The 27964-nt window shown below is 44.3% G+C and overlaps 1 pseudogene; it reads left to right on the top strand.

Annotated features, from left to right (window-relative positions):
• The first annotated feature begins 13629 nt into the window (after positions 1-13629).
• LOC100345262 (5-azacytidine-induced protein 2 pseudogene) lies at positions 13630-15281 on the top strand (annotated as a pseudogene).
• Positions 15282-27964: the final 12683 nt, after the last annotated feature.

Raw genomic sequence — 27964 nt, 5'->3', positions numbered from 1 at the left:
GGTGACGATCCTACCTTACTCTGTGTTAGCCAGAACACATATGGAAGATTACACCCAATCGTAGATACACCATTTAGGAGAGATGTTGAGGAACTAGAACTTATATAGAGGAGAGCTACTTGAATGGTGAAAAGATTGAAAAACAACACTATGTATAAACAGTTAAAGGAGCTATTGATATTTACCCTGGTGAGGAGAAGACTTGGAAGCCAAGACCTCTGGCTACAAATATTCAGAGAGCTGTCATGTGAGGAAGAGATGAATCTTGTGGAAGACGCTAAGGCATAGAATCAGAACCAAAAGAAGAAAGACACAAAAAGATGGATTTTGAATCAGTATCAACATGTACAGAATTTCTGACAATCAGAACTCCATGAAGATGGAGCAGGCTGTCTTGCAAAGTCATGAACTCAGTCACCAGAGGGATTAAAATTCAGGCTGGACAACTGTAGAAGGGTGGGGTAGGGAGGGCTCGAGGCCAGATGCCAGCTGCACTAAAACAAAAAGGTCCACAGCCACACCTTACATGGGTATATAGCTTGGTGGTTTAAAGTTCACAAGAGCTCTTTCCCATCCATTGTCTACACTGAGTCCCCCAGCAACTTAGGGTAGGCAGAGCAAATTACAGATGAGCAAATTTCATCCAGTCAAACCAACTCAAGACCTACCCAAGGTTGCCTAATCCCTAATCCACCCCTCCATGGGGGAATAACCATGAGAAACCTCCCCTCTAAAGAGAGGCTGGCAAGCCAGGAAAAAGCCTGACAAGAGGACAGTTGAATAGGAGCACACTGGCTCCTGTTGGCTCATTGACTTTCTCCATGTATTGCTCCCATTCTAAGAGATTCAACTACAAGTTCATTTCCTATGTTAGGAACCAAGGCTCTAGACAGATGTCTGCAAACCACAACCCATGAGCCAAATCAGGCCTGCCACCTGTTTACATAAATAAAGTTTTATTGGAACACGGTCTCATCCATTCATTACATATTGTCTATGGTTGTTTTCCTGCTATAGAGGCAGAGCTCAGTAAATGCAACAGAGAGCACATGGCCAGCAAAGCCAAAAGTATTTACTATTACTTTACAGCAAAGGTACGCAGGCCTCTGCTCCAGGACACCAGTGCAGAGTAAGGATACTAGCTTGTCCCTCAACTGTAATTGCCCTTTAATTATAATGGTCAACAAAATCAGAAATATCCTGCAAGACTGGGAATTCCATCAGGAAGCAAAATTCTTTTCACAATATTTCCTAAGGCATTACAAAGTTCTGAGAGTTTTTATCTTTTGTCTGTTGGGTTTTGATATATCAATGCCCTAGGGAACAGCTATTATGACTATCGTAAATGCATATAAAAAAATCAATTGTCCCATAACTGTGTCTACTCTTAATAAGTACAGACAATACACTACAGCATAGTTATGGAAAAGAGCAATGTAATTCTATGAATCAACATTAGGGCCTAATTAGCCACTAAGCCCAAGCTGATAACAGCTTATCATACCTTTCAACCCAAAGAAAGCTCAGGTGGAAGAGAGAAAGAGCAAAAAAGAAAAGAGAATAGTTAATTATGGTAAACTGGTTTCCTTGGTAACTCTGTTTATAACCACAATGATGTTGCCATGTTTTTAATGATAAATGCAAAGCCTTGATGTGAGATTATATAATGCAGACTGCCTCGATGCTGGTTCTACTCTAATAAAGGTGAACTCAGATAAAAATTAGGAATTTTGTGAGGCCAGAAAAATTAGAAAAGCTTTCTTTAACCCTGAGCCCAAACAACTAGTATTAACTTATTCTCTGAACTTAAGGATATGAGAGCAGGGGCCAGAGCTGTGGCATAGTAGGTTAAGACTCCACCTGCAGGGGCCAGTGCTGCGGCATAGCCGGTAAAGCTACCATCTGCAGTGCTTCATATGGGCCGGCATCCCATATGGGTGCAGCCCAGCTGCTCCACTTCCAAACCAGACCTCTGCTATGGCCTGGGAAAGCAGTAGAAGATGGCCCAAGTGCTTGGGCCCCTGCACCCACATGGGAGACCAGGAAGAAGCTCCTGGCTCCTGGCTTTGGATCAGTGCAGCTCCGGCCATTGCAGCCAATTGAGGAGTGAACCAGCAGATGGAAGACCTCTCTCTCTCTCTCTCTCTCTCTCTCTCTCTGCCTCCTCTTCTCTCTGAGTAACTCTTTCAAATAAATAAATAAATCTTAAAAAAAAAGACTGTGCCCACAGTGCCAGCATCCCAGATGGGCACCTGCATAGGAAGCCTGGAAGAAGCTACAGGCTCCTGAGCTACTGGATCAGCTCAGCTCCAGCTGTTGTGGCCGTTTGGGGAGTGAACCAGCGGATGGAAGACCTTTCTCTCTGCCTCTCCCTCTCTGTGTTTGTAACTCTGCCACTCAAATAAACAAATAAATCTTTTAAAAAAAGGTGGCAGGTGTGTGTGGTGCCAATAGGTTTCTAGTTACAGTGTTTACCATTCTCTCTTTCCCAGGTGAATGCCCCTGTCATCTCTTGGCCCAGATGTGTGACTTGGGCAGGGACATGCAGTAAGCAATGAGAAGGGAAGGGTCCTCCACCAGGCTATCAGCTGTCAGTTTCAACCCTGGGACCACCAAATCATCCATCACATCCACTCCCAACTCTCATCTTTCAGAGATATCTGGAACCCAACTTGTAAGAATGAAATATTTTGGCTGAAATATTTGGGTCCAGTGTCAGAAATTGGAAGTCATATCATTAATCTAAGGATTAGCAAACTATGGTCCATGGACCAAAATCAGCATACTGCTGTTTTTGTAAATAAAGTTTTATTGAAACACAGCCACACTCATTCATTTATGTATTGTCTGTGGTTATTTTCAGCATACAACAGCAGAATTGAGCAGGTGCAACAGAGACTTCATGGCCTACAAAGCCTCAAATGTTTACTCGCTGGCCCTTTACTGAAAAATTATGTCCATCCCTTTGATAAACACCTATATTCTGACCCACCTACGCTTTGATTTCCTCTACCACAGAAGCCAGAAAGCAAAACACTCAACTTTAACCTCCTTTGTGGCTAGAGGAAGCAAATGTGAAACCATTTTTGTCTGTAATATAGGTAGAAGTCCCTGGAAAGGTTTCCCCTCCTTCAACCTCTCTCCCCTCACCCACCACCAGCCTCAAAGAGCAAAACAAAAAGAGAAAAACCTATAGAATGGAACAAGCTTGCTCTTCAACTTTATTACTTCCCCTTTCTCTGTCAAGCCCTTTCTGACTGTAATACACCCACGACACCTGGAGATGCAGTAACCAAAGTGCAACCATGAAGACCAAAGCCTTGAGCAGGTACCCAGCACAAGAATATGTTCTAAGCACCTCCAGATTTCTTGCCATGTGAGAACAATCAACCTCGCCTCATTAAGCCAGTCTGGCAGGGTTTTCAGCTACTCAGCTGGATTCAATCCTATCTGATCCTTAGGCATTAAAAAAATATATATCCTAACTCCTTAACCATAAAAAAGTGAAGTCAGAACCTTACAAACTGGATGCCAATGCAGAGGCAGAGTGTGACAGACAGGAACTGACCAACAGGGGAAGCAGACCCGTGGCCCAGATGGCTAGAAGATCAAGGAATGGATTGTTAGTCCCTGACCCAGGATGACTGGGAAATGTAGCCCCATGCCATGAGGGCCTGAGGACAATGTTCTGAAGCCCCAAGTGTTAGCTAGGGCGAGAGAGAGGAGAGGGGAGAGGGGAGAGGGGAGAGGGGAGAGGGGAGAGAGGGGAGAGGGGAGAGAGGGGAGAGAGGGGAGAGAGGGGAGAGAGGGGAGAGAGGGGAGAGGGGAGAGGGGAGAGAGGGGAGAGAGGGGAGAGAGGGGAGAGGGGAGAGAGGGGAGAGAGGGGAGAGGGGAGAGAGGGGAGAGAGGGGAGAGAGGGGAGAGAGGGGAGAGAGGGGAGAGGGGAGAGAGGGGAGAGAGGGGAGAGAGGGGAGAGGGGAGAGAGGGGAGAGAGGGGAGAGGGGAGAGAGGGGAGAGGGGAGAGAGGGGAGAGAGGGGAGAGAGGGGAGAGGGGAGAGAGGGGAGAGAGGGGAGAGAGGGGAGAGGGGATAGAGGGGAGAGAGGGGAGGGGGAGAGGGGAGAGGAGAGAGGAGAGAGGAGAGAGGAGAGAGAAGAGAGGAGAGGGGAGAGAGGGGAGAGAGGGGAGAGAGGGGAGAGGGGAGAGAGGGGAGAGAGGGGAGAGAGGGGAGAGAGGGGAGAGAGGGGAGAGGGGAGAGAGGGGAGAGAGGGGAGAGAGGGGAGAGGGGAGAGAGGGGAGAGAGGGGAGAGGGGAGAGAGGGGAGAGGGGAGAGAGGGGAGAGAGGGGAGAGAGGGGAGAGGGGAGAGAGGGGAGAGAGGGGAGAGAGGGGAGAGGGGATAGAGGGGAGAGAGGGGAGGGGGAGAGGGGAGAGGAGAGAGGAGAGAGGAGAGAGGAGAGAGAAGAGAGGAGAGGGGAGAGAGGGGAGAGAGGGGAGAGAGGGGAGAGGGGAGAGAGGGGAGAGGAGAGAGGAGAGAGGAGAGAGGAGAGAGGAGAGGGGAGAGGGGAGAGGGGACAGGGGAGAGGGAAGAGTGGAGGGGAGGGGGAGAGGGGAGAAGGGAGAGGGGAGAGGTGAGGGGAGAGGGGAGAAGGGAGAGGGGAGAGGGGAGAGGGGAGAGAGAGAGAGACTGACTTATCTTAAGGAACTCATTCACATGATCAAGGAGGCTGGCAAGTCGATCTGCAGGGCTGGCTGGCAGGCTGCAGACTCAGGAAGAACCATGTTGTAATTCAAGCCCTGTCTGCTGCAGAACTGCCCCTTGCTCAGGGAGCTCAGTCTTTTTGTTCTATTAGGGCCTTCAATTGATTGGGCGTGGCCCACCCACTCTATGGAGGGCAATCTGCTTGACTCAGAGTCCGCAGGTTTCAGTGTTAATCTCATCCAAAAACATCCTCGCAGAAACATCTAGAACAATAATAACATCTATCTAGTCACCATGGCTCAGCCAAGTTGACAAATGATATTAGCTATCATAAGTCAGTTGAGTCTGCCAGGATATAACCACATGTGTGTTCCTTTTACTCTACCTGACCACTTGTTCACCTATGGCATAGCAGTTGAGTATAGCAGGGAAGAGTGCAGATTTGGACCCAAGTGCCTGGTATCTATCACATCTACTATGTGGCTGGGGGTAACTTACTTCTCTGTGCCTCCACTTCTTCATCTATAAAATGCAGATAATAGTAGTACCTATATGATAGGATTGTTATGAAGGATAAATGAATTAAAGCACATAGGGTGGTATGAAGCATGTAGTAAATGTGCCTAGGCCCATTTTGCAGCCAGAGCCGTGAAGACATCAGGCAACTCTAGAGTCATGAAGAACAAATGATGGTAAATAAGCCAGTCTATGTTAATAAGATAGGAAAGAGAAACTACCCAGCCCATTTAGAGACACCTGTCATCACCCTCAGGGCATCTCATGTCACTGTTAACTAATTGCAAGCTCTCCAGCTCCTCCACTGGACTGCAAGCTCTAAGAGTCCAGGGACCTTGTCTGCCTTATTTGTAGCTGTAATCCCTACTCCTGGTCCAGTGTCCAGTGCATAATAAGGACTGACCTGTATTGATCATTTACTACACACAGGCACTGTTCCAAACACATTACTCATATTATCCCATTTAATTTTCATAATGACTTTATGAGATAGGGACCCTTATAATACCCATCTTTCAGATTAGTAAACTGAGGCAGAAGGAGACTAAATAATTATCAAAGGCCATAGCGTTAGTAAGTGGCAGGATTAGGGACAGAGGCAGGCAGCCTGACTCTCTAGACTGCTCTTAAGTGTTACACCACACGGGTACACACAGTTGCTCCACAAAATATGTGTGTATTGAGAACATCTCTGAGGTGTTGCCGCAGTCAAACTGGGAGTTCTATAGAAAATCATCCAATATATAATATATGAAAATAAAAAATGGAGTCAGGTACAAAATAAGCTAATTCTGTGTATTTTCTGGAAGAGACAATTTAATTAGAGTTTAGGTAATTAAAGCCTTCATTTTTTTTTTAAAAATAATACATTCATTTATGCAAGCCTATTCCACAGCATGACCTCTGAAAAAATGCTACGTTACTTACTCCCTATACAAAGTGCCTGCCGAGTCTCCCTGAGAAGTGAGAATCACAGGATGTGGACACCCTCATCAACTGCCCATGTCCATGTTGGTCTGCCAACCCCTGTCTGGAACCAGTGGGTTTTGTTTTGTTTTGTTTTGTTTTTTTGACAGGCAGAGTGGACAGTGAGAGAGATAGACAGAGAGAAAGGTCTTCCTTTTGTTGTTGGTTCACCCTCCAATGGCCGCCGCGGCCAGCGCACCACGCTGATCCGATGGCAGGAGCCAGGTACTTATCCTGGTCTCCCATGGGGTGCAGGGCCCAAGGACTTGGGCCATCCTCCACTGCACTCCCTGGCCACAGCAGAGAGCTGGCCTGGAATAGGGGCAACCGGGACAGAATCTGGTGCCCCGACTGGGACTAGAACCTAGTGTGCCGGCGCTGCAAGGCGGAGGATTAGCCTAGTGAGCCGCGGCGCCGGCTAGAACCAGTGGTTCTAAGCATCCACTCCAGCTTCCACTTCTATGGAAAGACGCTGATGTGGCAAAATGGGTCAGTCCCTGGCGACTGGTCCTGCAAATGATGCTCCCCCTCCCCCTGCACTGGGACAGCCTACCCAGCCTTCTTCCAACAGCCCTCTCAACCTCTCCTTTTGGTTTTCAACCTACATTTACTCATTAACGAAAATACATACTGGGGAAAGAGATGAAGTGATTTTCCCTATCAGGGCAGGAAATGAGATGTCAGTGGGTTCACGCATGTGAAAAGGTTCTAATTCCTGAATCCTCCATAAATGCAGGGGATAGCTGCCATCATCAGCCACCAACACTCAGACAACTGTGGTGGAGAGCAACAGCAAGGCTATGAAGCCACCATGGTGCCAGGGGAAGCTAGGAATTCCTCCCTACCCATGACCACCTTTGACCATGCCAACAAGCTCCTGGGGTAGGTCCTATTAGATTCCACTTGACAGATGAGGAAGCTGAGGCTGAGTGTGGCTCAGCAATGAACTCACCACAGGAATGCAACCGACAGGTAATCAGTATGTGAGATCACATCCACAGATGGCAGGAACTGACACACTGTAACTCAAGGATATAACTGCTGGCCCACAAGAGGAAGAATTCTGGCTGTGAGGGACCCCTGAGCAGCAATTAAAAAGGAGTCTCCCAAGTTGGTCCTTGGCATCTTCGCTCATGCTGTTCTCTCTGCCCACAATGCTTTCCATCTCAGTTTCCACACCTCGGAGCCCAACATACAGAAACAACAGACTGTCCTCTGTATCTCCCTGATGATCCCTCTGAACATTTCTCATGATGACTCTGCTTTCTATACGCTACCAAACTGCTTTCATTTGTGTCTTAGCTTCCCTACAAGACAGAAAGCCAATACCAAGAATCCAACACGAGGAGATGTTAATAACTCAGCTGGGCTGAAAGCAGCATTAAAGGCCTGGGCAGGAAAAGTCAGGCAGTCCTGGCCGGTTCATTCACTTCATTTCACAGCAACGCCATGTACCTTGAATGCTGATCAGACACCTTGGACCTTGGAAGGAAAATGGAGCACTAATGAAGACACGGATGCAGGAGCCAGACGGCCCGGATCAGAACTGCTGTCTCAACACTCGCTGGCTGGCTGACCTTAGGTAAGTTACTTACTCCCTGCTTCGCTCACCTTGTCCATAAAATCAGAATCGTAATACTAGTAATTTCATCAGAGGGTTGATCAAATGACCTAACACATGTGTCAGCTAGAGAGTGCCTGGCACATTTTAAGTGAGATATATGAGAGAGCTTCAAAAAGTCCACTGGAAATGGAACTAAAAGATAAGCTTATTTTGATATGCAAAAATTTTGAAATCTATGCATAGGCTTTTCATAATTTGCATTTCCATGAACTTTCTGAAAACTCATAGTTGTCATCAGCACAATTTCTTTTTTTTTTAAGATTTATTTTTATTTATGTGAAAGACAGTTAGAGAGGTAGGGAGAGATAAAGAGAAGTCTTCCATCCGCTGGTTCACTCCCCAGTGGCCACAACAGTTGGACAAATCCGAAGTCAAGGAGCCATGAGCTTCCTCCAGGTCTCCCACATTGGTGCAGGGGCCCAAGGTCTTGGGCCATCCTCCATTGCTTTCCCAGGTGCATTAGCAGGGAGCTGGACTGGAAGTGGAGCATCCAAGATTCAAACCAGCACTCAAATGCGATGCTGGCACTGCAGGCTGGGCCTTAATCCGCTGTGCCACAGTGCTGGCCACTAGCACAATTTCTTAATAGTACACACCTTGCCCACCTTGTCAGTGCCATGGTATTGACCTGAGATGCAAGCACTCAGAGGTCCAGACCTGCCTTTGCCTATGCCCATTTGAGCACTGAGACCAGCCCCAGGTTCACCTGTTGTTCACTGGTGGTGGCAGTATCATCCAAGTGTCTTTACTTACCCAAGTGGTATTTGTTTCTGATAGTGGCACAAAGGACGGAGGTGAGGATGAGTATTAAGCTTGGTGAGGCTCTGAACAATAGAGTTAGCATTAATCATAGGGAGGCCTGATAGTCTAACCCAGCTGGACTAGATGCAGGTTAATAGTCACCTTTAGGATCTACTTTCTTGCCCAGTCTCAGACAGAAAGTGTAGGATAGCTTCTAAGCCTACCTTGCTAGGCTGTCTTTCCCATCACTTCTGTTTCATCTAATTTCTTAAGAAAAAAAGACTTTCTCTTTCCCTGCCTCTTATAACTTTTGGAGCCCTGAGAGAGTATTCCCAGAGCCTCAGTCTCAGCACTAGCACTCTTCTCATAATATATGAAATCTGGAAGATAAATGTCACAGTGAACATACTTTTCATCAATTGCATGTCTCAACTAAGAATTCACACTTATTGCTTGACATGCAGCTTTCATATTTTAAGACAGTTATTTCAGAGTAACAGTATAGAATGTTGAAGAAAACTTCAGCCACTCTGTACCATGCCCGCATGCACTCTCTTTTGCTCATCAATGAACACACTGTTCATTCTTCTTGAACCTATAGTAGAAGGGAGACATACGGCTTGGGGGGGGGGGGGTAGTACAGGAAATGGGGAGAAACTGATGTCAAATACTGAAGTCATTATGTCAAATACTACAGTTATTTCAACAAATTTGGAGCTAATACTTTTTAAAATTTTTATTTATTTTCTTTTATTTGACAGGTAGGGAGACAGAGATCTCCCATCTGCTGGTTTATTTCTCACATGCGTGCAACGGCCAGGGCTGAGCCAGGCTGAAACTACGAGCTAAGAATTCAATCCATGTCCCCCTTTGGATGGTAGGAGTCCAAGCACTTACGCTGTCACCTGCTACCTCCCATGGTATGCAACAGCAGAAAGCTGGAATCAGGAGCAGAGGTAGGACAGAAACCCAAGCACTCCCACATACGATGCAGGGGTCCCAAGCACTCTTAACTGTGGCATCAGGTACCCATCTCGGAAGATGATTTCTGACTTTCTTCCTTCCTGCACATTACTCTCTCCCGGAAAACCCTGTCTCCCAGCCCACAAGGGAAAAACACTGGTCTCCACTCAAAAAAAAAAAAAAAATCCTGAAGTGCCATACCACTGCTTCCACCCTTCCATCCTGTGATAGTATTTGACATGAATGAACAGACTGCTTCCCACACCAGTATCTACACTGCTCCATAAGAAGATGCATCTGCATGCACAAAAATGGTACCTCTTTCGGCTAAGATTAAGTGTGGATCACTCTGCCACTGTCAGAGTTCTGGAAGCCATCGCTGGGGGGGTTTACGAGAGCCCTTTGTGACACTTTCTAGGTACGGGGACTTCAGACATGCTGTGATCCCTTTGCTCAGCACCACACACTCACAATGCACGCTCACATGTCACGACGGGACCATTCAGCTCTAGGCACACAGTGACAGCATTTGCGAATGACAAAACCTACCAGAAAACTCCTCCATTTACACTGCACTATCTAAAATCCTACAGAATCTCTCTGTATTTTTAGCCAGTTGTTACTTTTCAAGACAGAGAATTATACAGATCCTCTCTCTGCCAGACAAATCACACCTTCTTTTCGTTGGCGCCAAAGCTCCCCTCATTAGATTCCAAAAATTGCTATGTCAATATTTCAGCATTTGTTTAACAAATCTCTACTTGACCAATTAAAACCCTTGTATTTTTATAGACTTCATCCATGCCTCCATGCAGCATCTAGCATTTCATGTTGACAAAATCCTCAACTTCTAAATTCATCCCATATGTCTCTACTACAATCTGGCAAGAACTTTAAAAATGTTCAGAATTTGGCTGTGGAAGTCTACTTCTAAGAACTGATCTTAAGAAAATTATCAGAGATTCCCAAAAGGATTAATGTAGAAAACATTTCATTGCAGTATTAAAGTGCTCTTCATAAATATAAATATGTACTTAATTAAGCATAATGTAAACATAAGTTAATCAAATAGTATAGAAGCAGTTTAATACATTTTTGTAGACCCATCAATTGCTATGTCATAGTCATTAGCATGTTCAAAAATATTTAGGACAAGAAAACATATATCTAATAGGATGCAAAACATGTACCCAATAGGATACAAATTTTGCTTTTTTAAGATTTATTTTAGGAGCTGGCACTGTGGCATAATGGGTAAAGTTGCCACCTGCAGTGCTGGCATCCTATATGGGTGGCAGTTCAGATCTGGCTGCTCCACTTCCAAACCAGCTCTCTGCTATGGCCTGGGAAGGCAGTGGAAGATGGCCCAAGCCCTTGGCCCCTGCACCTGTGTGGGAGACCGGGAAGAAGTTCCTGACTCCTAGCTTTGGATCTGCCCAGCTCCAGCCATTGCGACCATTTGGGGAGTGCACCAGTAGATGGAAGACACTCTCTCTCTCTCTCTCTCTCTCTCTCTCTCTCTGCCTCTGCCTCTCTGTAACTCTGCCTTCCAAATAAATTTAGATTTTTTTAAAATTATTTATTTGAAAGGCAAAGTTGAGAGAGAGAGAGAGAGAGATCTTCCAACCACTGGTTCACTCCCCAAGTGGCCACAATGGCAGGGATTGGACCAGGCCAAAGCCAGGAGCCAAGAATTTCTTCCAGGTCTCCCACTTGAGCGCAGGGTTCCAAACACATGGGCCATCCTCAGCTGCTCTCCCAGGCACATAAGCAGGGAGCTGGATGGGAAGTGGAGCAGCCAGGACTTGAACCATTAACCATATGGGATGACAGCATTGCAGGCAGCAGCTTAACCCATTACGCCACAACACCCTCCCCAGATACAAAATTTTATGTATGTTATGTGACTATGTTAATATACATACATATATGCTTTACACACATTTATTTGGCACCAATTTATATACATACATGTGTGTGTGTGTGTTAGTACACATTGAAAAGACTGAAAAAATACCAAAAATGTTAACTACCTATCACCTCAGGATGACAAGTTAATATATAATTTTATTTTATTTTTGCCTTGAATATTTCCCAAAATTTCTGTGAAGAATATTACTCTTACAACCTGAGATTAAAAGTGTTTTTTAAAACCATTCCAACTCTTTAATTAATTCAGCTGCCCTATCCTGGACTTTCTCCAGTTCCATTATGTCATTCTTGAGATGCAATAGCCAATATGGCATAGGGTTTTTCCAGGTGTCCACTTTTGGGAAATCTGATTTCTAACACTCTCCGAAGTCTCAGAGTCAGTGTCTCCCTCCCTCTCCCTCTCCCCCTCCCTCTCTCTCTCTCCCCCCCACCCCCAAAATCTGCCCCAGAAGTGTCCATCCTATCTACCAAGATCCCTTACCTGCTCTTTGGCTGAGGAAAGAAAATTCTGTATGTACACCCAGAACAAAACACCACCTGGCCACACATGCATATGATGAAAAGAACAAACCAGGTCAATTCCAACCGTAAAGCTGTAAGACTGATTTCTAGTTTGCTTTCCAGCCACATGTGACCTGAGAGACACAGGACTTTAATTAGGGAGAGAGAGACAGCTCTCTGAGCCATAATGCCATCCCCACGCTGCTGCGAGGGAGCAGGATCCAGAAGCAAGGTTTCAGCCGGGCAGAATGACTTCCTCGGGGGTCCAAATCCACGTCTTCTAAACGGATCAGTTCCCAAACCCCTGGGGACTTGGCCAGAATATTCAGACTACGCAGAGGTCAGCTAGGAGTGAGAGAGACAGGATGTGGGGAGGGGCAGGATACAGTCATACAATATGCAAATATGAAAACAGTCTAATGAACAGCAATCGATGTTTACATTTACCATAATGAGAGTCTCTGGGAACAGAAACATCTAAACCTCCCCCCCTTTATCTGCAGCTCATGGCCCTGTCAAGTTCAGCTGTCATTTTGAGCTCCTTTAGCTAACTCTAAGCACTTTGGCTGCAACGGTTAGGAGGCCTATTTTCCAAGTTTGGTTTTTTGTTTTTGTTTTTTTTTTAATACTTAAATAAAACACGGTTTTGTTTCCCATGTGGAATCAACTTCAAGGTTTACAAAGTTTAGGTTCAAACAAGAAAGAACTATGAACTACGTGGGAGATGTCCCTCTTGTTCAGGAACCACTTGCTGATCTGTGATCCTTCTAAGGGTCTGATGAACCTTAGCACTTAATTCAGGCTGAGCTTCACCTGCACCATGTATGGGGCACTGCAAAGCATCCAGCAATCTAGGGAAACCTGGAGCAGGGGCTGCAAGGATGTCCCCTAAGCATCTGGACCATGTTCCAAGGTACCATTCAGGCTGTGCCCAATCTCTCAGTCATCCCAGTGGTGATGTGGTACCCTCCTCCAATCGAACCTCGGCAATGACCAGAGGAATGGGCTATCAGCAAGGGAGCAGAGACACAAGAAGAAAGAAGGAAACTAACCTACAGCGTCCTTTCAAAGGATCACGTTGTGACACAGCAGGTTAAGCCACAGCCTGCACTGCCAGAGTCCCACATGGGCGCTGGTTCGAGTCCCGGCTGTTCCACTTTTGATCCAGCTCTGTGCTAATGCACCAGGAAAAGCAGCAAAGGGTGGCCCAAGTGCTTGGGTCCCTGCCACCCATGTAGGAGATCCAGAAGAAGCTCCTGGCTCCTGGCTTCGGCCTGGCCCAGCCCCAGCTGTTGCAGCCGTTTAGTAGGTGGACTGGTTCACTGTAACTCTGCCTTTCTAATAAATAATTTTTTAAATAAAAAGTTCTGTCAAGCATATTATTTAGAGTTATGTTCAAAGTGTGTTTATGGCTTCTCCAGCTGCGGCTACAGCGGCAGTGCCGGCAGAGGCGGTGGCTCGACCGCTCCTCCCGCCTCGTGGGCTCCACCTGCCCTGGCTCGCCTCTCGTTCCAGAAGCTCCAGTGCTCCAGCCAAAGTGCTGGGCCGGTCGGGCCTCGGGTGGCCTAAGCAAAAGAAACGGAGCCCCTGTGCGGGGCACCTACGGCATCTGCCTTCGCCAGGGAAGCGGCGTCCCTGAGGGAACCGGAAGTCTGTGGTGACCCCTGCCGACCCGGTTCTCAAACGCTGGGGAACCGGAACCCGGCGGCCCTGGGGTTGGCCCTGCTGCCGTGACTCGGGACTCTACATATTCAGGAGATGAATCTGTTGCTTCACATTTTGCTCTTGTCACATTTTGCATGCGAAGATACCAAAAAACGATTTAAAGATTCAGAGAACTCTTTCTTAATGAATAAGGTTTTTGGAAGAAAAGCTTATAGGGGCTGGATCCGATGAAGAAACAAGTTCTGTGGGAGGAGAACGAGTACATAACGCCTCTCATGCATATCGAGAGGTTTGCGTTGATAGAGACCATTTGAAGAACAAGTTGGGTAAAATGAATAGACAGGTCACAATTTCTGAAAGTGTTGAATGAACGACTACAGTCTAAAGAAGCAGAACTCCTCCAGCTAAGAACAGAAGTGGAAACCCTGCAGGTGATGAGGAATTTAAAATCTCCTTCCTCACACCGAGAGGTGGAGAAGCTGAACTGTGACCTGAAGATCCATGGTTTGGAAAAAGAGCTGCAATTGATGAGGAAAGAATGTGGTAATCTCAAAATAGAACAACAGGCCAAGCAAATGGGTCCATCTGAAGAACTGCCCGCTCTAAGGAGTAAGCATTTCGGGGCCTGTGCCATGGCTCACTTGGTTAATCCTCCACCTGCAGCTCCAGCATCCCATATGAGTGCCGGGTTCTAGTCCCAGTGGCTCCTCTTCCAGTCCAGCTCTGCTGTGGCCCGGGAGAGCAGTGGAGGATGGCCCAAGTGCTTGCGGAGTGAACTAATGGAAGGAAGACCTTTTTCTCTCTTTCTCTCTCTCTTTCTCTCTCTCTCACTGTCTATAACTACCTGTCAAATAAATAAATAAATAAAGAGTAAGCATTTCAAGTGATAATATGCAGCACGCATACTGGGAACTGAAGAGACAAATGTCTACTCTACATCTGGTGACTAAAGTACACACTGACCTACTAAGAAAACTGAAAACCCCACCTGCAACCAAGAAAGCCTACGCCCCAGCAGCCTGCATGGAAAACCTTGGGAAAGACAAAAAGCACAAAACTCCACTTGACAAATTTTACTGCATCATACAAAAGACATGGCCCTCTCTCACCAAATGGCAAAGCTGTCTGTCATACTACATCTTCCCCTTTTCCAGGATATATGAATATTTTATCAGAGAAAGCAGTTCTCCAAGCATGGACAGATAATGAGAGATGCTTTCCTAATGATGGTACAAACTTTCAGGAACACAACCCCTACAGCAGAAATTCTCTAGAAGATAATTCTTGGGTATTTCCAAGCCCTCCTAACTCAAGTGAGACAACATTTGGGGAAACAAAAATGAAGACTTTGCCTTTACCCAAACTGCCATCTCTGCACTACTTGGATCAACATAACCAAAACTGCCTTTATAAGAATTAACTGTGAGCCGGCGCCGCGGCTCACTAGGCTAATCCTCTGCCTAGCGGCGCTGGCACACCGGGTTCTAGTCCCGGTTGCCCCTCTTCCAGGCCAGCTCTCTGCTGTGGCCAGGGAGTGCAGTGGACGATGGCCCAAGTGCTTGGGCCCTGCACCCCATGGGAGACCAGGAGAAGTACCTGGCTCCTGTCATCGGATCAGCGCGGTGCGCCGGCTGCAGCGCGCCAGCCGCAGCGGCCATTGGAGGGTGAACCAACGGCAAAGGAAGACCTTTCTCTCTCTCTCTCTCTCTCACTGTCCACTCTGCCTGTCAAAGAAAAAGAATTAATTGTGGGCTGGCGCCGCAACTCTCTTGGCTAATCCTCCACCTGCGGCGCCAGCATTCTGGGTTCTAGTCCCAGTTGCTCCTCTTCCAGTCCAGCTCTGCTGTGGCCTGGGAAGGCAGTGGAGGATGGCCCAAGTGCTTGGGTCCTGCACCCGCATGGGAGACCAGGAGGAAACACCTGGCTCCTGGCTTCGGATCGGCGCAGCGTGCCAGCCATAGCGGCCATTTGGGGGTTGAACCAACGGAAAAGGAAGACCTTTTTCTCTGTCTCTCTCTCTCTCTCTCTCACTGTCTAACTCTGCCTGTCAAAAAAAAAAAAAAAAAAAAGAATTAATTCTGAAGAGATTCCTGATTTTATCATGAGGATGTTGTAACTCTCTTCTCTCAGTAGCTCTCCCGAGAAATTATTTAACAAACTGAAAGTGGATTCTGATGATATTCTGCAGAGTTCTTCAGTGTATGCAATTGAATACACTGATGATATTATGTACTTGATTTTCTGGTATGAAAGAAGAGTACCCTCCAGCTCCATATTCAAAAAATCAGATATATGCTACTATACTAATAAGTATACAGATTTAAGGTATATTTCAAAAGGCAATTCTACTGTTGATAACAATTGCAAAATTTTGCCCCTCAAAGTAGACATGGTTTTACAAAGTGTGTGAAATGCCTAAATCACCATTCATGAAAGTAAAAAGCCATTAATACAAAAGAAAAAGCATGTATGTTGTATCAGACTGAAAATAGGCTCAAATGGCAATGTGAGGAGGTTTCTGTTGTTTGACTTTATAATGCAGATATGAAAAGCATAATAGAATACAAGTATCTAGGTTACTACATCTCTATAACAGCTGGTGTTTCAAAAGTGTAAGATTTCAAATGACAGTTGTAGTTACAATGTTACTCATTGATAAAATTTTAGAATTGCAAGTTTAAGACTTGAAGTAACTTGATCATAGAGGCCAATTTTTTGCATTTTTGTTTCTTTTAAGAAATGTTTTAATTTCTCTTTTAATTTCTTCATTGACCATTGGTCACTCAAGAGAATGTTGTTTTGTGAAATCTATGTGTGCTCATTGAATTCTTCTTTATACTTTTCTGTATTACTTGAAATATTTTTAACAAAAGGACAAAAAAGGGACTTTTTGTTGTCGATTTCTAGTTTTGTTCTATTATAGTCAGAAAAGATACATACTATGACTTGGATTTTTTTGAACTTTTTAAGACTTATTTTGTGGCCTAACTTGTGGTCTGTCCTGGATAATGTTTCGTGTGTTGATGGGAAGAATGTGTATTCTACAGATTTTGGATGAAATATTCTGTAAATGTCTACAACTGTTTGGTAAACAGTACAGTTTAACTCCAATATTTCTTTGTTAATTTTTTTGGTCTGGATGATCTGTACATCAATAAAAGTGGAATGTTGATGTCCCCTGTTATTGTATTAAACTTTCTCTCTCCTTTTAGAGCTAATAATGTTTGCTTTATGTAAGTGGGTGCTCCAACTGAGGGTGAATATGTATATTTACATTTGTCATGTGCCCTCATTGAATCGATTTATCATTTTAAAGTGACTGTGTCTCTTTTTATAATGTTTTTAATTAAAACCTATTTTGTCTGATACAAGTATAACTATGGTTTCCATTTGCATGGTATATCTTTTTCCAGCCCTTCACACTCTTTGTGTCTCTACTAGTGAAGTTTCTTATGGCAGTATGCTGTTGATTTTTTTTTCCTTCCATTGAGCTAATTATATATTTTAATTGTGTAATTTGAATTATTTCAATCAAGGGTGTTATTGATAAGTAAAGACATACTCTTGTCATTCAGTTAATTTTTTTCTATTGTTTTATGTATCCTTTGTTACTTTCTTCCTGTCTTGGTGTTCATCATTGTAGTTTAGTGATTTTGTGTCTTGACAGGGTTTGATTTTGTTTTGCATATCTGCTCTATTGTTGAGTTTTGTATTTAGGCATGTTTTCATGATGGTCATTATCATCCTTTTGCTTCTACTTCAGGACACCTTAAAATTTCATATATGGTCAGTCTATTGGCGATGAATTTCCAGTTTTTGCTTTTCATGGCAAGTGTTTATTTCTCCTTCATTTCTAAAGGATAGCTTTGATAGTATAGAATGATTGATTTTTTTTTCTTTTAGGACTTTGAATACACCATCCAATTTTCTCATGGCCTGCAAAGTTTCTGCTGAGAAGTCTGCCATTAGACTAATTGGAATAAGTGACTTGATATTTTTCTCTTACTGTTTTTAGAATTGTCTTTTTATCTTGTATTTTCAACAGTTTCATTTTAATATGCCTCAGAGAAGAGTATTTTGGTTGAACCTATCTGGAACCCTTCAAGGTTCTAGGACCTAGATGCCTATATCTTTCCCAAGATCTAGAAGGTTTTCAGTAATTACTTCACTGGGTGGGTTTACTATAACTTTTCCCTTCCCCTTCTAAATACTCATAATGTGAAAGTTTGCTTGCTTAATGGTATCTCACAAGTCTTGAAGAATATCTTCATTCCTTCTAATTTGTTTTCTTTCTTTTTTTAATCTGTCAAAAGACCTCTCTTCAAGTCAGAAATTATTTCTTCTGCCTGATCAATTCTGCTGTTGAGGCTCTCAACTGTATTTTTAATTTTTAATTTCATTTATTGAACTGTTAGCTCGAAGATTTCTGATTTAGCTGTTTTGTACAATCTCTCTTTGCTGAACTGATTTGTATCATATCTTCCAGATATCATTGAATTGTCCATTTGTGTTCTTCTTTGTCTCATTAATTTCTTTAAAATCATTATTTTGAATTCTTTCTCACACAATTCAGCAATTTCCTAGATAGTTATGTTCCTCTGGAGGTGCCATGTTATGCCTCCTAGGCTTCCTATCCGAGTCACGGCACCATTATGTCGCTCCCCCTCTTCGTGGAGGAACGACACAGGACCCCGCGCTGTTCTTTTGTCTGCTCGGCCCTTCCCGGGTTTGCTGCTGGTTCTTCCCGGGTTGGCTGCCGACCCTTCCACCTCCGTGGAAGGGCGGTTCCCCCTGCCACTTTCCCCACTTCCGCGGGGGAGCGACACACTGCCGGCCGGCTCTCTCGGGGGCTGCTCAGATGTTCCTCAGGTGTTCCTGGTACATGTTGTCTCTCTCCTCCTTTATAGTCCTCTTCCACCAATCCCAACTCTGCTACCCACACGCCGAGCACGCTGCTCTCCTCCAATCAGGAGCAGCTCCTGCAGCTTGTCAAGTTGGTGACAGGCAGCTGTGTAGAAGCTGTTTCCTCCTCTCCCAGTGCCATATTGTGGGAGAGCAGATGCATAGAATAAGTCTTAATTCCAGTAACTTAGTCTAGTCCGAGTTGCTCCCCACACCATGTTCCTTTTTTTTTTTTTTCTTGCTTCTTGTGTCCCTACATTGGTAGTTCGTGAATCTGGTGTGTTAGTTGCCTATGCAAATTTTATAGGGTGCTTTTAATAGTATGTCTTTCTACTCATGATATGTTCTTTAGGGTTTTGGTTGCATATACTATGTTGACTTTGGTTCTAGGCGGGTACTTTAGTGTATTGTCTGTATAGGTTCTGTAGCTATAATCCAAGTTGACAGTGTCTGTAGATGTCCTACCACTGCTGGGGTCATGAGATTGTACCACCAGCTGTGATGCAGCTTTCTCAGCTGGGGCAAGTGCATCTGGCTATGGATGGGGGATAACCATCAGGTTGGCAGGTCATGTGAAGGTATGGCCACCCCAGTGGGCCCAGAGGGGCACCCATCAGAGTCTGAGAGTTGCATGGGTAACTTCACAGTGCTTCTGATGCTGACCTGCTCAGGGAATTTTTCCCAACTATTTCAAGACTAGAGGTAAGCAGGTGTCTAACATCTGAGTATCTGCTTCTCAGAGTCTCTGTGGGCCATGCTTCTGCTCAAATGTATCTTGGAGCCACAGGAAGGTGGGCAGAGCCACCTTGTCTCTCAGAAAAGGCTGCTCAGCTGCTTCTTGGGGCAGTGGGTGGATGGTGAAACCACTCAGCTACTTCCCTTCCTGGCCTCTGGACCAAGTTGCTCAGGGAAGCTGCTCAGCTATATTCTGAGGCAGAGGCACAGGAAATAGACAGGTGAGGCCGCCTGCCTGGTTTAATGGGCTAAGCAGGTGGAGCAACTAGGTGCAACTTTCTGGCTGCTTCATAGAATCCTGAATGGGTGAGATTTCAAGATGGCTCCATGCTACAAGGGCCTGAGAGAGGGAAGGCATGACATGTACTGGACCCTTCTTCTGAGGCAATGCATTGGGGTAGTAACCTAAAAGCTCCCAAAATTGGGCTCTGTGGGATGCAGAATTCTCTAGCAATAAATACCTCAGGTAGCTGGGGGGACTTCCAGGGGCTTCCTACTTACCCTAGTCCCTCTTGTTCCAAGGTTGATCATGAGAGACTGAACAGTAGATGCTGTGTGCATCTTTTCCTTCTTTATAAAGTCATCATGTATCTCCATGGTCCGCATCTCTGCCATATCCCCACTGATATGACGCTCTGATTCTCTACCTCAAATTCTCCAGTGAAATAGTAGGGTGTTTTTCCTCTTGTTTTGGTCCTTTAGACAGAGGACCAAACCTATGAAGAGATAACTTGAGTCCTTAGTGTAGTCTACCAGACCATTCATTTTTGCTCTCACCTTCCTTCCTCACCATCCCTCTCCCTCTCCAGCTTCACTAACCTTCCTGAATAGGCCAACCATTTTCTCTCCTCAAGGACTTTGTAGTTATGTTCCTGAGGTAGCTTGAGTAACAGTCCACAAAAATGGCTATGTCCTATCACAATAACCACCAATATATCACATTACACAGCAAAGGGGACTTTGCCGATGAGATTAAATCACATATGCATTTTCTCCTTACCATTTCCTATTGAAGGGCCGGAATAATTACATTTTGAAAAAGTGCCTCCATTCGTGGAGGCAGGCCCAACTCCCCGTAAAAGCAGTGTCACTCAGGGGAAACCGAAACTTACAACAGAACAGCTCATTAGCCTTCGCCATATAAGGAAATCCCCTGAGTCCGAACCAATCAGGAACAACCGCGTTCAATCAGGAAATACCAGAGGTGACCCTAGCCAATCCACTGTTACACCCCACCCCACCCCCACACGCCTCGATGATGTAACCCCGCTTTAAAAGAGGCTCCTGAGCCTGGCTCTGAGCCTTCCTCTGCCCTCCACTTGTACTTCTAAAATAAACCTTGCTTTTGCATTTCTGTGTGTTCAAGTCTCTGGCAGTGTTTGGGGATCCAACAATCTAGCCACAACACTATTTCCTATATTACTGAGAAATATTTCTTTCTTTCTTTTTCTTCTGGTGATTTGAAAACTAGATTTTGTTTACATTATTTTAACTACCAATACATTTTAACATGCATAAAGAACTATATATTTTCCAAATTCTAAAGCTGTTTGATGTCTATAATTGCCTCTAAAATAAAGCAAAAACTGTATCTCTTCTGAAAACCAATAACAAATTTTCTTGACATGCATTTTGTAAAATACAGAAAATCAGTTTTTACAATTATTATTGTCAATCAATATAAAATTTAAGAATTCTCCCATCTCTGAAAAATGTCTTTACTGAGACTTCAGACTTGAATGATAGTTTGGCTAGGTATAGAAATATAGATTCAAAACCGTTTTTTACAAGTTTAAAGGTGGGTCTGACATTGTGGTCTAGTGGGTAAAGCTACCATCTGTGACAGCGGCTGATTCAAATCCTGGCTACTCTACTTCCCATCCAGCTCCCTGCTAATGCACATGGGAAAGCAGCAGAAGATGGGCCAAATTCTTAGGCCCATACACCCATGTGGTAGACCTGGAAGAAGTTCCTGGATCCTGGCTTTGGTCTGGGCCAGTCCTGGACATTGCAGTCATTTGGGGAATGAGCCAGAAGATGAAAGATTTCTCTGGGTGTGTGTGTATTGGTGTGTGTAACCCAGTCTTTCAAATAAATAAATTAAATTTAAAAAAAAAATAGCTGAGGCCAGCGCCGCAGCTCAATAGGCTAATCCTCCACTTGCAGCGCCGGCACACCAGGTTCTAGCCCTAGTCGGAGTGCCGGATTCTGTCCCAGTTGCCCCTCTTCCAGTCCAGCTCTCTGCTGTGGCCCAGGAGTGCAGTGGAGGATGGCCCATGTCCTTGGACCCTGCACCTGCACGGGAGACCAGGAGAAGCACCTGGCTCCTGGCTTCGGATCAGTGTGGTGCGCTGTCCACAACACACTGGCCGCAGCAGCCATTGGAGGGTGAACCAATGATAAAGGAAGACCTTTCTCCCTCTTTCTCTCTCTCACTGTCCACTCTGCCTGTCAAAAAAAAAAAAGTTGAAAGTTATTTTTCTTTTTTTTTAAGTTTTATTTATTTTACTTGAAAGTCAGAGTTACACAGAGAGAAGGAGAGGCAGAGAGAGAGAGGTCTTCCATCCACTGATTCACTCCCCAGTTGGCCGCAATGGCCAGAGCTGCACCAATCCAAAGCCAGGAGCCAGGAGCTTCTCCTGGGTCTCCCACACGAGTGCAGGGGGCCAAGGGCTTGGGCCATCTTCTACTGCTTTCCCAGGCCACAGCAGAGAGCTGGATCAGAAATGGAGCAGCTGGGTCTCAAATGGGTGCCCATATGGGATGCCGGCACTGCAGGCAGCAGCTTTACCTGCTACACCATAGCGCCAGCCCTTGAAAGTTATTTTTCAATTTTCTTTTTTTAATAAAGATTTATTTATTTTTTTGAAAGTCAGTTACACAGAGAGAAGGAGATGCAGAGAGAGAGAGAGAGATGTCTTCTATCCATTGGTTCACTCCCCAGTTGGCCGCAATGGCTGGAGCTGCACCAATCTGAAACCAGGAGCCAGGAGCTTCTTCTGGGTCTCCCACGCGAGTGCAGGGGCCTAAGGGCTTGGGCCATCTTTGACTGCTTTCCCAGGCCATAGTAGAGAGCTAGATCAGAAGTGGAGCAGCAGGGTCTTGAACTGTCGCCCATATGGGATGCCGACACTGCAGGTGGCAGTTTTACCCTCTGCATCACAGCACCGGCCCCTATTTTTCAACTTTAATCTAGCAACTAGCATTATGATGACAGCAGCAAGGCAATCTAATTATTTTTCTTTTTTTTTCCAAAGATTTATTTATTTATTTGAAAGAGTTACACAGAGCGAGAAGGAGAGAGAGAGGGAGAGAGAGAGAGGGAGAGGTCTTCCATCCACTGGTTCACTCCCCAGATGGCTGCAACAGCCAGAACTGTGCTAATCCGAAGCCAGGAGCCAGTAATTTCTTCCAGGTCTGCCACGTGGATGCAGAAGCTCAAGGACTTGGGCCATCTTCTACTGCTTTCCCAGGCCACAGCAGAGAGCTAGATCAGAAGTCGAGCAGCCGGGTATTGAACTGATGCCCATATGGGATGCCAGCGCTTCAGGCCAGGGCTTTAACCGCTGCACCACAGCAATGGCCCCAATCTAATAATTTTTCTTTGTTTATAATATTTTTCTCTCAAAAAGCTTTTATTTCTGGTTATTTGTTCATTTATCTGCTTCTCTTTATGAAACTTTTATTGAATAGGAATTTTATCTCCTGACTCAAACTTCTTGCCTCTTAACTTTTCATGTGTACCTATTGCTTTTTGCTTTTTAAACAGAGATGTTTTCAACTTTATCTTTCAGAAATTTTGCCGCAATTCTCATTTCAGTATTCATACTTTTTTAATTCCAAATACTTTCTGATTGCTACATTATTTCTATTTTCTCTGGGATCATCTCTATTGAATCTTCTCTTTTGTATTTTACAATTTCCCCCAAATATTCAGAGATCATTTTCTCTCTATTGTAATTAAAAATGAAGGACTTATTTATACTTTTGAGTGAATGATGATTAATATACATGATTGCGGGGGCCAGCACTATGGCGTGGTGGATGGAGCCACCACCTGTGGTGCCAGCATCCCATATGGGCGCTGGTTTGAGACCTGGCTGCTCCACTTCCATCCAGCTCTCTGCTGTGGCCTGGGAGGATAGTGGAGGATGGCCCAAGTCCTTGGGCCCCTGCACCCTCATTGGAGACCTGGAAGTAGCTCTTGTCTCCTAGTTTCGGAGCAGCACAGCTCCAACCGTTACAGACAATTGGGGAGTTCACCATCAGATGGAAGACCTCTCTTTCTCTCTCTTGCTCTCCTTCTCTCTCTGTGTAACTCTGACTTTCAAGTAAATAAATAAACCTTTAAAATATATATATGTATATATACACACATACACACACACACACACACACACATACATGATTGGTACAACTTTCTTCTAATATTGTGGAAGTCTCCAGATTAAAATACTGACTGCAAGGTATGGAATCTGTGAAAAAAACTGAAGATTTTAAGGTAGGTGCATGAGAGTACAGAAACAGACTAGTGCATAACCCATTCCAAATTAATTAAGGCTTCACTCAAGAACCAAGAGCTGCACTGAGAGTCTTTTCCTGTTCCACATAGATCATTCACATCTCTTAAGAGAACAGTACAAAATGCTACTGCTGCTTATCACTGTAGAGGAGTATATTTTATTGTATTGGAAGAATTAAAAACAATTCATATTGATCAATATTCAAGATATTCACCAATAAAAACTCATGTGTGATTTCCAAGTAATTAGTAGCATGGGACAGGAAGGGATGACAACTTTGGGTACGGTGGCACTGTCATTATCAAGCAAGGAGCCTCCCTTTTAAACTCCTCTGAACATGCAACACTCATCTGAATGACCAGGTGAATCATTAATAAGACCCCAATATTACATCCACATCTCACATAAGCATAAGAAAATGCCATATGAAAAACTGATTATGCTCAGCCCTTAAGGCATTCAGATCCGGCTGAAAAGCCCATGAGAGTATTTCAGGCATGAAAAGCCAAGACACTGTGGCAAAAAAAAATTTTAAAAAAATGAAATGACCTAAATGAAAAATCTCTGCGAATGAGATCCCAGTGGAAAGAACAGGTAATCAAAGAAAAAGGTACCTTTCTCTAAAGGGAGGAGAGAACTTCCACTTTGACTATGACCTTGTCTAAATATGATCAGAGTTGGCGAACTCAAAAGGCCTCCATAGCCTTGGCAACTCATGACAAGAGCCTAGGGTGATTACTGACACCATAAACAAGAGTGTCAATTTGTTAAGTCAACAACAGGAGTCACTGTACACTTACTCCTCATGTAGGATCTCTGTCCTTAATGTGCTGTACACTGTGATTTAATGCTATAACTAGTACTCAAACAGTATTTTTCACTTTGTGTTTCTATGTGGGTGCAAACTGTTGAAAGCTTTACTTAATATATACTAAATTGATCTTCTGTATATAAAGATAATTGAAAACGAATCTTGATGTGAATGGAAGAGGAGAGGGAGCAGGAGAGGAGAGGGTTGTGGGTGGGAGGGAAGTTATGGGCGGGGGGAAGCCACTACAGTGGCTGTACTTTGGAAATTTATATTCATTAAATAAAAGTTAAAAAAAGAAGCAAAAAAAACTGATTATGCTGAAAATAATGAAAGGCAGTAAGCAGTGAGCAGCCTGGGAGAGACTCTACTTGGCTAGGAGAAGAAATCAGACATGAATGTGTTCTGACATCTGAAGCAAGAGGCAAACTTCTTGACATAACCAAATATTTCCCTGTGCTGACACTGAGCTAAGCACTCTCTCCATGTTATCGTAGTTAATATTTACAATAGCCCCATGAAATAGGTATGATAATAACCAGCACCTTACATTGAAAATAAAAAGTATGTCATAAAGACAAGGAATTCGGGCCATGGAACCAAGTATAGAAGTTCAAGTACAACAAGATCCTCCACTTATTAGCCATGAGACCCATGACAAATCTACTTCGCATCCATGAACCTCAATTTGCTCATTCATAAAACAAGGTCAATAATAGCATACATCATGGTGATGATTAAATTAATACAAGCAAAGCCCTTAAAACTGTACCTGTAACATAGTAACTGGTCAATAAATACTAATGCTTGTATTATTGTTAAAAGGGCTAAGTAACTTGCCAGTGATAAAGACAAGAGGTGTACCTTAGTTGTCTTGGATTCCTGTTCCATGCTGTTACTCATCACTCTATGTGACCTCCCCACATATAATAGCAAAATCCTACAATGTAAAGTACCAGGAGTGCTCAGAAGTGTACCTGGAGCCCAAACATTTCATTAGCCACCTGTTTACTGGGCATTCAATAGTTAAGACAACACCTGAAGACTTTGTTTCCTATTAAAATATAAACACACTTCATTTGACTTCACCCAACACTTGAAGTCATTAGGAAATCACTTGAGTGTGAATGAGCTTCAGATTCTTTCATAAAAATATTCTTAACTGGGATGGTGGTTTAGGTAGCTTGATGGGTACCTGAGAATGGTGAAGTTAAAAGACACATGCTGAGAGAAGCAAAGAGAAGGGCAAAACCTTCAAAGACAAATTTTGGTGAGTTAAATCAGATGGGATGTGACAATTTTATATTTTCTCTCCATCATAATCCTGGAAGGCAAGGATTACTGTTATCCCCATTTGACATGATGAAGAAACTGAGGCCCAGTGACAATCGTGACCTTCCTGAGGTGGTTGAACTAACTGATGAGGGGCCAGGCCAGGACCAGAGTCCAGGTCTCTGCAGCCCACTCCTTGATTCTGCCCACGGCCCTGCCCTACACCGCTCCAGTAACAACTCAGTTTGGCCCTAGTGTATTGCTCCTCACAACCACACAGATGGAGTTAGGCAGGGCCAAACGGTCCTCACATCCTACATTTCTGTCCACTCACTGGAAGCTCCTATAGCAGGCCCAGATTTGTTAAAAGAGAGGAAAGAGGAAGAAAGGTCATTGTTCCCAACCATTTGCAAGAATATCAGAGTTAAAAATGGAAGATTTGTCATTTGCATGGTGAAGGGAGGCGGGGGAGAGGAAGCATTGTTAGGTGTTGGTAATGTAAAAACATAAGTATGCTGTTATTTATGTAATTAGTTATTGCTTTCATTATGGGTGCAGTCTTAATGGTTATAGTATTTATGTATAATTACCTTAATATTCACTGAAATTTCCAAGTAGCTCCCTAATTAACTGTCTCAAATATATAATTACATTGCATCTTTACGCAAGACTTGCCTAATTAATGTAGTTACACCACTTCTTTTGTGAATGTGCATTATTAAATGCTCTTTGCATCATTCTTCTGACTTCTTGTAATTCACGCTTTACAAAAATTAAGACCCCGAATTAGAAACCTTCATAAGCAGCCCAATTCTGCAGCAAAGCAGAGGCTCAGAGCTACACAGAAAAAAAATCTAGGACTTGCTAAGCCTCATTATGAGTTTCTCGTTACACAATCTTCCTACTTGGAGGTGAGAGAAGCCCAGAGCCACAAGGCTCATTAGAACAAGCAGCCTCAGAGTGAAGCTCCCGGGTCTCAACTTTCTTCATCTAATGCAGGCTATTGTACTCAGAAGTAACCTGCTCTCATCAGGGGAGGTCATCATTTATCCTGGGAACTCCACAGGACAGTAAGCTCAATCGTCTTCCAACTCGCCTATCTGAGGAGACCTGTCTGAGCCTTGAATTCCCAATCTTTAAAATAGACACAATAACAATTGCCTGTCTCCTTAGAACGTTCTACAAGAATTAAATAAGGTGATGGACATGGAAGAGATCTAAAGTGTGTAAAGAATGCACTGTGGGGCAAGGAATTGCTTCAGGAACTACTTTATCTTGCGAGCATAGTGATCTGCCTGAATGTATGGCTTATTCAGTGCTGCCAAGAAAATCACCTGAACCTCAGTGGCTTAACACAACCATGTGATTTAGCTCATGACAGTGTGGATTGACAATTCAGCTCAGGCTAAGCCATGTGACCCCTCTGGTCTGAACCAGACTCAACTGTTCTCGACTAGGTTCAATCCCATGCCTGAGACCACAGCTGGGATAGACAAGATCTCTCTTCATGTGGCCTCTCTTCCCCTACCAGGATAGCCTTAGTGTGACCACTGATGGAAGCATTTGCAGCCCACAGTCAAAAGCTTCAAGGCTTCTCAATCAGGATTTGCACGGGATCACTTCCACCCCATCCTCTCGGTTCAAACATCTCACAGGAACAGCCCAGATTCAATGGCTGGGACACTAGACATCCCATCTTGAGGAGAAGGTTGTGCCACTCTTTACAATTTATCACACTGGCCTTATCTCCAATCTGTATCTTTGGAGAAGAAAATAATTCCTCACTTAGTCAATGATCAAGGGTTTCTTGAGCACCTGATATGTACTTAGAATTATAATTGATTCTAAAGGGGATCCAGAAGAAATTTGAAACACAGCTCACTCCAATAAACACAGCTCACTCCAATAAACACAGCTCACTCCAATAAACACAGCTCACTCCTGTAAACACAGCTCACTCCTGTAAAGAGCCAGACACATGATAGGTATTGTTATCCCCTCCACATCAGATAAAGATTCTGGCCCTTAGGACTTGAATTCTCCTTAATTGGGTACTCCATCATTAAGAGGCCTTTCTCCTACCAGTAGATATGTATTGAGTAGCATCTCTGGGCTCAA

This window comes from Oryctolagus cuniculus, chromosome 13, assembly GCF_964237555.1.
Source record: "Oryctolagus cuniculus chromosome 13, mOryCun1.1, whole genome shotgun sequence".
Classification (NCBI taxonomy): Eukaryota; Metazoa; Chordata; class Mammalia; order Lagomorpha; family Leporidae; genus Oryctolagus; species Oryctolagus cuniculus.
This window is presented reverse-complemented; position numbering and strand designations above follow the sequence as displayed.